Below are 13302 nucleotides of genomic sequence, written 5' to 3'. Positions count from 1 at the left end.
TTACTTTGGCATTCGGTCACTTCTCTCCATCATCTGTATCTCCAGACTGGAACACTATATCCCCAACTACCACTTCCAACTAGATATGCCATTTTCACCTCAAATTCAACCTCCCAAGCAAAAATCATCATTTTTCTTCACAAACCTTGTTTCCATGTCTCTCCTTCAGTCTCACAACCCCCATTCATCCAGTCCTGCTAATAGACCTTCAGTTTCAAAGAGGGCTCCACCAATCCACCAAGTGATTGGTGGTAGGAGTGGCACAATGATGTGAGGGGGATGCTGTGCAAGGCAACTTCTCTGTTGCATTTATCAGAATCATTCACCCCATGGCCTGATAGATTGGAAATAGGACTTTTGGAGATGGTTTGGTTGCTATGGGGGTCTCTTCATTTCACTTTCTCCTATACCATAGTGACATCATTATGCTTGATCAGCACCAGGCAAGCACCAGCATGAGATATCTGATGACAGAATGAGATAATCTGGCATATCCTAACCTGTCTCTTGATGGACTAATTATCAGTTGGGCCTTTCCTCATGTGCTTTCCTTGGATTTCCTTGACTTCTCTTTTTCCCATATCACCCACACCAGGCAAGAGCCAGAATGTGACATCTGGCAACAAATTGTGACAACCCAAACTTTGAAGTGGAGAAGAGTTCCATGTGAAGAACTGTTGAACATAGGTCACTTGGTCCTGAAAAATAGGTGAGTATCATTCCGAAGGGATGGTTGTTGGCCTCTTTTGTTCTCTGTCAGTCTAAAGGGAGTCAGGTTCAGATCCCTGAATCTGGAGTGGTGGAGACATTGCCAGTCATGTCATACTGATAAGTAGCTCAAAGTTGAAATGTCCAAGAGGACAGATTGTACTGACAATGAGCTTATTCACCCAACTGACTGGTTCATGACTTGAAGACTAAGTTTGACTCTTGTTTGTTCCCTTAGTCTTATAATATTCAATTAATAAATTCTATTGATTCTAGTCCTACACATCTCTCACACTTGACTTCTCTTAATTTACATCATAGCCACTCTAGTACAGCTCATTATTATTACCTCTGACTTTGGCTATTACTATAGAACAACTTTTCCTGCCTCCATGTTCTCCTTGCTCCAATCCATCCTTTACCATCCTTCCATGCTAATGTGTTCATTGACTCAACAAACTTCTCTCCTTCCTTATTTTGCTGAATGAAGTTTAAACTCTTTGGTCTGACATCCAAGACCTTCCATAATATGGTGCCTTCACATATATCTAGTTGTATCATATATTATTCATACAGGACTGTTCAGTCATCCTGATTCATGTCTGACCACTGAACCCAGATGACTATGGAAGAAAAAGTGAGGCTGATGGTAACACAGCACCCCTCATGCAAATCCAATTCACATGCAGGTCATAGTATCACCTCCCTATGTCATAAGTCTTCTTTCAGAATGAAGTACTCATTTTAAACTCTGGCAATTCTGAACTGATCACCACCCTAATGTATACAGTATGCTTTTCATGCCCTCCTGTGGCAGCTGGTACACAAGGCCACCACACTGAGCAAACCACTTCCCTTAGGTTCTTCAAATATAAGCAATGGAACATGATTCTAGCAGGCATCTGGCTAGTCCCGAGTGTTTCTATTGAAGCATCTGGGGAAAGGGAAGAAAGAACACTAGCACTAGAGTCAGAGGATCTGAATTCAAGGCTAACCTCCTCTAATGAACTGAATGACTTTAAAAAAGTCAATTAACCTTCAGTATCAGTTTCTTCATGTGTAACAATATTATGGGGTTGAGTTAGATGACATCTGAGATGTCTTTGAGTTCTGGATTTATGATTCTTTGATTACCTATTAATGTTCCCTTAGCTGAAGAGATACACAAAGTAATGGGGGTAATGGAACAACACTTTATGAACTTCCTAGTATACTAAGTAATTATTGTTTCATTTGACTCTAACAACAACATTATGAAGGAGGTAAGACAGATAAAAAAGGGAATTTGAAGCAATATGTTATTATTATTGTTCTGATACAAATGTCTAAGGAGAGAGAGAGTGATTTAGAAGTCTATTTTCTTGCATTAGTTCTTCAGTAGGTTGGTTGTTAAAAAATTGTTTTCACTAAAGCTTAGTTTGCCCCCTTTGAAGGCCTGGTTACATGTGCTCCATATGTCATAAGTCCCTGAAACCATTGTATGATTTTCACGGTGTGGACCATTTTTGACCTGGAATTGTTGTAGAAAATTCAATTTTATATGGATAGATTGGGCAAGATTTTATTTTGCTCTTGCAATAGCAGGGTAAAGGAAGCTAATTCCATGGAGGATGCAGTCAAGGTAGATGAAGTTCTTACCCTGGAAATCCCATTTTAGCCTATTTTGACTGGTCAGCAAAAGTAGGAGTTACCTTCTCACCCTTTCCTTTACTCAGATCCAATTTCTTTAAAAAAACTTTAATAGGAAGAAGTAAGAACTGAGGTCTTGTGGTTATGAGCATTTGGCTCTTCTCCTAAGTAGTTGATCTGTTTTGCTAATTGAGCCCTCTGCATTCAACTATTATTTGAAGGATGAGAAATGAAATTTAATTTCTTTCCTTACTCTGAACAGTTCAATTGATTAGTGACATTTTTTTGTGGCATGAAATATTTGGAAGAATATTCAACTGATTTCTTGCTTGGATCATTGATCATTCTAGAGAAATAGTAGAATAATGGAGATTTCTAGCTTTGAATCTCATCTATCACAAATGCTCTATGACCATGGGAAAAATACTTTGCCTCTTTGAGCAAAGGTTTCTCCTCTACAAAAAGGAATAATTAAACTCACATTTTTTTCATTGGAGGAAGACAACTTAAAGAGTTATAAAATGTGTTATTCTTAGCACTTGACTTCTTTTCATAATTTTTCTGTTTAATCTTTTTCATCATGTCCTGCTCTCTGTGAACCCATTTGGGGTTTTCTTGACAAAGCTAATGGAATGGTTTGCCATTTCCAACTTCAGAGCATTTTACAGATGAAGAAATTGAGGCCAGTAAGGTTAAGTGACTTGCCAGCGGTCACACAGTTAGTGTCTGAGACCAGACTTGAACTTATGCCTAACTCCAGGCCCAGCATTAGCCACTATGCCCTCTGGTTGCCCTTACTATTTTCAAAATAATGGTTTTTATTTTGCCTTGTTACTAAGAAAACAGATAAGTCATATTCAAAATATCCAACAGTCTACTATCTCTTCTGCTTTTCCATTTCTCTCATACTTTATTCCCCTTCCTCCCACAATCTTCCATCCAACTCTACTCCAAAATCAGTATTCCACATTCTATCTCTATTCCTTTGTATTGGCTTCCCTGTTTCCTCAGTGTTCCCATATACCCCAAGACTTCCAAATTTTGTTTTCCTTCAAGACGCAGTTCAAATCCTACCTTCTGCAGGAGACCCTCTCCAGCTGCTAGTGCCTTTACCTTTGAGAATATTCTCCATCTCTTTTCTATGTGTCTTAGATACAACTAATTATTTACATGTTATCTCCCCTATAAAAATGTGTGTTCTTCAAATACTAGGATTATTATTAAGGTAGTGACTGGTTTTGTTGATGGTGGCATTTTTGCTTTTCTTTGGATCCCCAGAGCTTAGCAGAACACCTGGTGCATGTTAAGAACTTAATAAATCCTGTTGATTGATGGACTGACTGAATATAACAATATGCTGCTCTCCCTGTAGGGAGAGAGACCCTGCAAAGCATAGTCTTTTCCTTTGACCTTTCTCCCTCTTATTTTGTGTTGCTTTCTCTTAGAACTAAGCATCAACTATGTATGGATATAATCTCTGATCATGCCTCAGCATGATCACTCTTCATACTATCCCATATATTGTTTCAGCCCTTGAAAATTCTTGCCATTAATCTATTAAGTTGAAATGAGATGGTACAGTATAAGAAGGCTATGCATTCAACCCAATTCCCACATTGTCCATGTTCAAAAATGTATGTCTGATTCTTCATCTTGAATTTGTCTCCTTTCAGTGAAGAGGAGGGTTATATAGAACATTATCTACCTCTGCTATCATGACTAGTCATTGAATTGATCAGATTTCTTATTTATTCAAAACTTTGCTTTTCAGTGTTATTTTTAAATATAAAACTTATTCTTTTGGTTTTTCCTCACTTTTATTCATAAATTCATGTAAGCCTTCTAAGATTTTCCTAAACCCATTCTTTTTTGTAATTTCCAGAATACAATAATTTAATTTCATTTATATGCCATAATTTGTTCATTCATTCCCCAACTGATAGATACCTTCTTAATTTCCTATTCTTTTCCTCTATTAAAAATAGCTAATACATTAATATACATATATAAATATATATATATAAAATGGAAAGGTATATATAGAAGTATATATGTATTTATACAAATGTATATAGACACACACACACACACACACACACACACACACACACATATATATATATATATATATGGGTTCATATCTTATCTCTTGATTTCTTTGTGTTATTCATCTCCTAGAGTTATTTTGGGTCAAAGGGTATACAAAGTTTGCTTATTTTTGGACATAATTCCAAATAGCTTTCCATCAACAGTGTATTTATACTTATAGGCAGAGTTCCTTCAACATTTGTCATTTTCCTTTATGCCATCTTTGCCAATCTGATGGGTCTGAGGTAGAAGCTGAGAGTTGCTTTAATTTTAATTTTTTAAATTATTGGTGATTTGGAACATTTTAATATGCTTGTTGTTAACTTGTATGTCTTCCCTTAAGAACTGTGTATTCATATCCTTTGGCCATTTATGTTTGTCCTTCATTCTCGAAGAAGACCACAACATCAGGGAGGTGATGCTATGACTAGCACATGAATTAGATCTGAGTTGGGAAGGCTGTGCTAAGTCATCAATCTCACTTTCTCATCCAGAGCTATCTGGGTCCAGTGGCTAGATATGAATCAGGATGACTGGAGATGACCTTGGACATGAGGAAATCAAGGTTAAGTGACTTGCCCAAGGTCACACAGCTAGTAAGTGGTAAACATCTGAGGCTGAACTTAGCTCCTGTCCTCCTGACTCCAAGACCAGTGCTCTATCTATTGCACTACTTCATATTTTTTATAAATTGAGACCATTCCTTATAGAGCTTAGAAAACTTTTATCAGAGAAACTTGCCAAGATTATTTTCAGTTAACTATCTCCCTTTTAATCTTAACTGCACTGATTTTTGTTTGTACATTTTTTCTAAATTTTATTTAATTAAAACTTTCAATTTTATCTTCAGTGCTTTTCTTTATTCCTTATTAGGTCATGACCTCTTCTTTTATCCCCTTACCCACTCCCACCATTCATAGATCTAAAAGAAAATTCTTCCAGATTCCTCTATTTGGCATAAATTCTCTTGAAACAAATTTTGTTATATGTTGTATAAGTTATATACTTTCCAGTTTTCTCACCAGTTTTTCTGAATGTGTCCTTATTTCTCTACCTGGGATCTTTGAATTTATTGATAAATAAATAAAATTTGTTTGTACATGTTATGTACCTAAAATGTTTCACTGATTGTATCTAAATTTAAAAATGTTAAAAGCCAATACTGTATCTTTTGTGTGCATGGTTACTACTTTGTGTTGAAATCTGGTATAGTAGCTATTCTTTCTCAATGGTGGTCAAGGAATGTCTGAGTTGGGAATGTCCAGGTGATCCATTGATACCAGGAGATCCATCAAGATCATCCGAAGTCCCCCAGACAATTGGGGTGGCTGTTTGGCCTGCTTGTCCTAGCTCAGTAAAACACTTCAACCTGGAAGCCGAGGGAACTGAGCAAGGGAGTTACTGGTCCCACAGCTATGCTACCAGGTGAACTTGGTGGGAATTCAGAGAAAAGGATTCCTAGGAACTTCCCTCTCTATTGGAGAGATGGGGGAGGGAACATTTAGCACTTACTACTCTCCTAAGGGGAAAGAGAACACTCAGTTTTGTGGGAGGTGTTGTTCCGTAGTTCAATTTTTAGTATACTTTCTCAGTCAATATCTAATTTTGCAAAATCTATTGATGTCACCTGCTTGGTATTAGCGAGATAGCAACTGGTTAATTGTCATTGAGGCGCACACAAGATGGAGCTGGCGCATGGGATTATTGAAAATTCCCAGCCCTTCAGGGTTACCTCTAGCATTTGGAGAGAGGATATAATAACTACCTTTTAGAGAACCAACCTGCCAGTGGGAGTTGGAATTAGTAGATGAACCCAGTAGAGATACTACACCTACATAGGCTCACTCAGGCTTCATAACATCTTTGTATAATAAATATATTTGTATAATGACTATTATCTTTCCTATATTAGGTTTGGAGAGCTCAAGTTATTTGTTTGGGATCATAAAGCTAGACTGTGTCAGAGGAAGAACCTGAATGAGATTTTCCCGATTCCAGGTCTGGCACTATATCCATTCTCTCAGGCAAATAAACAGCGCACCCCCCCCAAGGAACTAATACTTGAGTATTTTATATACTGAATGTCCCAAAAGTTTTAGTTCAGTGTTTAGCTTTAATAGTTTAAAATTGAACTAAGACTTTTGCGATACCCTAAAAAAGAAGCACAGTGTTGAAGGGGATCAAGGGCTGAACTTGGAGTTTCAAAGACCCAGTTTAAGTCCTCCCTCTGGGATGAACTGGCTGAAGGACCTTGGGCATGTTGCCTAGTATTTTAGATTCCTAAAATTTAAGACCTAGAGAAGTTTCCGATTTCATTGGTTCCTCACAGTGAGTCAATGACATCACAAGGCTCATCATTATCTTCCTCTCTTTACATATATTACCTAATTTGCATCTCATAACTATCTTAATCCTAATAGAACTGGAGAAACAAAAGATATTATTAGCCCTGGTTTACAAATGGGGAGCCTGAGACTGAAAGAGTAGGGGACTTAGCCATGGACACATTAGGTAGTGAGTGTCAGAAGGGGAGAATCTGAATCCAAGTCTTCCTGAATATTTTTCTCTACATCTCTTCACCTCTATTTTTCAAGGGTTTGAACCCAAGACTACCTATCATTCACTTACTAGACCTCCTGCCTTCCTTTTCATAGCTCTGCGCATTCTGATGTAATTTTTAGAAACATTTGCTCAGAGTAGTTCAGGGATGAATCATTTTCCCACCACCATTGCCCTTCATGTTCAGAACAGAGGCTTCCCTTCTTTCTAAAAGTCCATTGCCTCGCATTCCTGTCTCTGGCAGTGAACTCAACTCAGTATTTTAAGATAAACATGAAATGTGACAATAAGGCAGATACATATTGATTGCTGGTGGATGTTTTAGTCTTTTCTGGTTGATCAATTCATATTTGGAAGCCTGGCATTTGCTTTCATATGGCCTCAGATTCCATTATTCTTTCACCCAACAGCAGTGTAACTCTGTTATATATTTAATGATCTATCCTAATCCTGCTAAAATTTGGCTCAACTATGTGTTGCCATCAGGTTTTTGTGGAAATAAATTCTAGATTAATTTAAAAAATGGATATGAGAAACTAGATGCTGCTTTACAACATGGAAAATCATAGCTCTCTTGGAAGACATCTGTTTTGAACATGAAAAATAGCCCTGTGGGATAGGTGTGCCAGGTTTTATTAGTCTTGTTTTTCAGATAAGCAAATTGAGGCTTAGAGAAATTAAGTGATTTGTCCATGACCACACAGTTAGTCAGAGAAAGAATTTTGTTTAATCCAATAATAATAGTTACCATTTCTACAGTACTTTAGTTTTTTTGAATGCTTTAAAAGTATTACCAAAAATTAAGCCTCACAAGAATCCTAGGAGGTTGGTGCTATCATTATACCCATTTTACAGATGAGGCAGACAGAGAGGGTAAATCACTTGCCCAGGATTACACAGCAAATTAGTGTCTGAAATGGGATTTGAATTTAGGTCTTTCTGTGTTCAGGTGAAGTGCTCTATTCATGGCTCCCTTTAACTGACTCCAAGTCTAGAGCTAAGTGGCAGGGAATGGGGATGGGAAAGGGGTTGGGGAAAGAAAGAAATGTAGAAGGTTTTCTAAGAGGAATGAAATTACAAACCTTCAAAAGAAAACTGGATTGCTTCTCTCCCGCTCCCATCCCTTCAGGCCCTCAAATTCAGTCTTCCAAAATCTAATCTAATCAGCTCAAGGCTTCATCATCTCTGTCTTATTTCTTCAATCATCCTTTAATTCTGTTTTATTCTTTTAGAAATACTTAAAAAGATTAGACATAATCCATAGGAACTCAAAGGGAAGAACTAAGATCAGCAGGTGGAAGTTATAGATAGACCATACAGAAATAAATCAGGATAAGGAAGAGCTTCTTAACAAAGAGAGATCCCCATAGTGGAAGGCACCCAAGTGAAAGAAGGATGATCTTAGGGAGGTTGGTGAGGTTTATTAAGATTTAGGCTAGAAGACCTTTCAACCTCCCCATTGCTGGGATTTGATAATTCCTAATCATCAGTGCAAAATTATAGGAACTCACCTATGCTTGTTTCAGATATAATACAATTGAAAACCCAATGACCATCATTATCAATTGAGACTACATATTTAGGAGTTGGAAGAAAAATCAATCACCATCTAGCTCATCCCTTTCATTTTACAGATGAAGGGGCAAATCCAGAGAATTTAAGGGATTTGTTCAAGATCAGACAAGAAATGAGTAGCAGAACTGGGATTCAAACTCAGGTCTTCTACTTCTTGGGTAACTAGGCAACTCAGTGGATAGAGAGTGAGGCCTGGAGTCAAGAAAACTTCTCTTCTTGAGTTCAAATTCAGCCCAGATAGTTACTAGTTGTCTGACCCTGAGCAAGTCACTTCACCCTGTTTGCCTTAGTTTCTTCATCTATAAAATGATCTAGAGAAGGAAATGGAAAACCTCTCCTATATCTCTACCAAGAAAACTCCAAATGAAGAGAGTGGACACAATTGAAATGACTGGATAACAGTATCTACTTTTTAAATCATGATGATGATGATGATGATGATAGTCAGCATTTATGGTTTCTATGGGCTAGAAGACCTTACAAATGTTATCTCATTTGACCCTCACAACAACTCTGTGAGGGGGTGCTGTTATCCCTGTTTTATCATTGAGAACCTGAGACAGTAAGTGTCTGAGGCTGAATTTGAACTTGGGTCTTCCTGGACTCCAAATTCAGTGTTCTATCTTTTGTGACACTTAACCAAACCTATGTCAGCTAGTCTCATGCCAGACAGTTTCATTTTAAGGTAGAACCTTAAAGCATTAAACCAAGTGTTCAGATGAACTTAGTTCAGATGAAATGAAAGTTTAAAACTACACTAAGACTTTTGAGATACTGTGTGTGTGTGTGTGTGTGTGTGTGTATGTTACTTTAATTTTGCTTTATTGTAAAATCTCAGTGTTCTGAAAAGATGGGTTAAAATATCACTTTTTGACCAAATGTTCTGGTTTTGCTCAGGTAGCATGGATGCAATAGATTCATGACAAAATTTCAGTTTGGTGAATCAGAAATAGCATAGAAATACCTCCATTAATTTAGCCAGTCAGATAAACCAGTTGCAAAATCAGGAAAAAGGGAATAAGAGCTTGATAAAGCTTCTCTGAACTAAAAGTATGACATTATAATGAATATTTTTGTGCTGTTGCTTATATGAAATGCTTCATTTTTCTTGGCATACATCTTATAGAAGACATAGAAGAAGAAATGGTAATGATTGCCTCAGTCCAATCTATAACTCTAGTTTGATTTTACCTCAGATAATCTTAGAGGACTATAGAAAAGGTATTCAGAAATGACCAGCTTTATGTAAAGTCATTCAGTAATAAATATGCTTTGCAGATTTCTTCTGGAGATTCAGGTTTTATTAATTTATTTCTAAACTCAATTAGCAATTTAGATGTGGACAGTTTCCAATGCCAAAAGCAGTTACATGAATGTAGGGTCAAGGTGCCGGTGAACTTCTTGTACTTTCATTTGACTTCATTATTTAGTCACTTGTGCCTATTCCTCTGCATGATTATTAGTTCATTTGAGTTTCAGGTGAGAGTTTGAACATGAACTTGGCTGTCTAAAAAAGGGTCAAACACTTAGCAGAGCAACAGCTAAACAATTTTTCTTTTGAGAGAGTTCCCATCCATCCTAAATTAAAGTATTTCTTTTGAAAAATAAAATAAAAATTTAAATAATATAACCAACACATTATAAATGCAGATATTGACATTTATAATTATCAATACAGCATAGTTGAATACATTTTAAAAGAATCAAGGCAATGTTCTAAGATGTATAACAATAGGTTCCAGGACCTGGGTTTTAGTTCTAATTCTTCCCACTTCCTATATGACTGTGGACAAATCATTTCACTCTTTGAGTCATCTTCTTATCCATAATAGGAGAATAATTTTTTTGAGGCTCAAATATTTTTTGAGAGAAATAGCGATGTTCCATTTATTTATTTATTTATTTATTTATTTTTGCAAGGCAGATGGGGTTAAGTGGCTTGCCCAAGGCCACACAGCTAGGTAATTATTAAATGTCTGAGACCGGATTTGAACCCAGGTACTCCTGACTCCAAGACCCGTGCTTTATCCACTGCACTACCTAGCCGCCCCCCTGTTTTATTTATTTTTGAATCTCTCCTAGTGGCAGTGGATCATCTTGAATATAGAAAAGAATTGACAAACTTTAATGACTATTGGAAGCAAACAATATAACTGACTCAGTGGTCTAATATGTCAAACCTCCCCACCCCCCACCCCCAAAAGTGAATATACTAGGCTGCATTAAGACAAGTTTGGCATCTGAACACAGGCCATAACAGCCATTTCTTGGTCAAATTATACTTGGTGCTCTGTTACAGGTACCATATTTTAGGTGGGGGGGATTGATGAGCTTGAGATCACTCCCCCCACAAAAAAGGTGAATGTGATCCTAGGTAACATTAAGACAAATATGGCATCTAGAACCAGGTGATATTAGCATTGCCTTGATCAAATTATATCTGGTGCTCAGTTCAGATTCCCATATTTTAGTTGCATATAGATAAATTGAAGATTACCCAAAGAAATTTGACAGTATCCAAAAATTATTTTATGTCTTTGAGGAAGACAAAAATCACTATATTCAGGTATTGGAAGAGCTGCTGTGTGAAAGTGGGATGAGAATTATTTTTCTTGGCTGCCAAAGGTAGAACAAGAAATGAAAGTTGCAGAGGCAGATTTAGGTCCCTAGTAAAAGGGAAAACTTTCTAACAATTGAGAGTTGTCTGCAAGAGAAATGGACAACCTTCATAGGTCATGTGTTCTCCCACACCAGAAGCTTTTAGTACAAATTGGTTATGTTGTTGAGATGATTACCTTCTTAGTGATATATTAGAGTAGATGGACTCTGCAGTCCCTTCAAATTGTGTGAAATGAGGTATGCATAGGAAAGCACTTGGAAAAATCTTAGAACATTATTGCTATTAACTCTTTTCTTGTGCCAGAAATGGCAGATATGCTTTATAAAAGTTTATCTTAAATACTTCTCTAGAGAAGAGCCTCTAAACCTACCTTTGGTTTTCCTTTCCTTATCTCCCCACAGAAACACGCGCATTCTCAAAAACTTTAGGATATTATGTGTCCTTTATAGGAAAAAAGTTTGGATCCAAGTCGTCAACAGTTGTTATTTAAAAAAACCTAGAAACCTTGAAATTACTCTAATATTTTGATCTTTGGCCTCAATTCCAAAGAAAGTAGGGTCTAAGGACTCTTCCACAAAAAACCAGCAACAACAAAGAACTTTTAATCAAGTTCACATAAGTTGTCATTTAATGAAGATATGAGAAAATCTGAAAGGATGACAAGGGATTGACTTGTCTAAGTAGGACATTGAAAAGTCACCTTCACAGAAGTCCCTACCTGGTGGCATGGAAGTGACCCTGGCTCCTGGAGATTTTGCCAACCAAGTACAAGGTCTGGCAAATTCTACTGCAAGAGATTGAGTTTAATTCCATTAAATTCTGGAAAAAACCTGAGTGTAATTCCAGCAAAGCCCTGAATCTATTATCTGTGGCTGAGTTTTTGTACAGTAAGACTCATCACAAGTAGGTTGCCTACCAGGTGATGAATTCTTTGTTCAGGACAGCCCATGGAACAAAGAAAAACTCACAATCATGCTAGTTATCTTTTGCAATTCTCTTCTGCGTTTAAGGGTCTGTGATTATGTAAGGGTTCTAAGGTCAGCAAATTTAGATCCTCTGTAAACATTGCTATTCTAAATGTGAAAACCAATGTGTTGACATACTACTGGGAGAATGAAACCATGTCAGTATTTACAGTCTCATCATAAAGAAAACCAGATTATACAGGTTGTCTCAAAAGTCTAAGGCTTTTCTGACATTCTGTACAAAGAAAGTTGCTACTAAATTAAAGGATAGCTTGGGTTTTACTAGAAGAGGAAAATTAAAAGGCTGGTTGATTTGATTTCAGTATGGACCCCAAAACAATACACTGCCTTATGGGACATTTGGTCTCCTTGCCTTTAAATATTCTTAATAAGCATGGACAAAAAGAGAATTGTAGAAATATTTGCTGATTCTATACCAGTGTGATTGTGAATTCTGAGGTAGACAAATCCTTGAGAGAACTTGATAAGATACTCCAAACTATTAATATAAACATTAATGTTCAATGATTAAGTGCCAAAGTGAAACAATAGGAGGAAAGTGAAAATATATTAGAATACATAGTTCTTGATTAAGAAATGAAAAAGATTAAAGGCTCATAGCACAGAAGTTGCAGTCTACGGATCATAAATATTTTCCTCAAAAAGAGAATCAAGGGTCATTGGACATGGGAAACAGAGCAACATTACCAAAGTATTCATGGTAAAGAAAGAAGTATTTATTCACATGAGCATCTTTTTATGAATCAGCTGCTTATGTCTTTAGTTAGATTACTCACATGGATAGAGCAAAGACCACAATCAGCAGCCATTTAGAAGAAAAGATAAAAATGACAATAAGTACATAATTAAATCCAACTTGAATAATACGAATAACACTCTGATGATGAGGAATCAAAAATAGATAATGGAAGAGACATTGAACAAATTTTCATCTATTCCAACAAAAATGGTATATTCATTTTCCCAAAGAGAATGCCTAAAATAGCATGGAAATTGCTGCAGTCAGTAAAGTCTTGATCTTTCCAGGTTGAAAGGTGTGACAAGTGAAGGCAACACTAGTTTAGAAAATGATCTCATTTGCAAAACCTTGTAGAGACAAATGGTGGAAAATTATGAACAGTATCCCATCATATGATA

At 36.7% G+C, this 13302-nt stretch overlaps 1 long non-coding RNA gene across 3 annotated transcripts in view; it reads left to right on the top strand.

Annotated features, from left to right (window-relative positions):
- Positions 1 to 475: 475 nt before the first annotated feature.
- Positions 476 to 13302, top strand: part of LOC141493676 (uncharacterized) — a 73291-nt gene continuing 60464 nt past the window's right edge. For 2 of the 3 annotated variants that reach the window (XR_012470282.1, XR_012470281.1), the window contains exons 1-2: positions 476 to 709; positions 6338 to 6423. This is a non-coding gene — a long non-coding RNA (uncharacterized LOC141493676). The remainder of the gene's footprint in view (positions 710 to 6337; positions 6424 to 13302) is intronic. The other variant, XR_012470280.1, reaches the window with a different exon arrangement.

Source organism: Macrotis lagotis, chromosome 7 (genome assembly GCF_037893015.1).
Source record: "Macrotis lagotis isolate mMagLag1 chromosome 7, bilby.v1.9.chrom.fasta, whole genome shotgun sequence".
In the NCBI taxonomy this organism is placed as follows: domain Eukaryota; kingdom Metazoa; phylum Chordata; class Mammalia; order Peramelemorphia; family Peramelidae; genus Macrotis; species Macrotis lagotis.
This window is presented reverse-complemented; position numbering and strand designations above follow the sequence as displayed.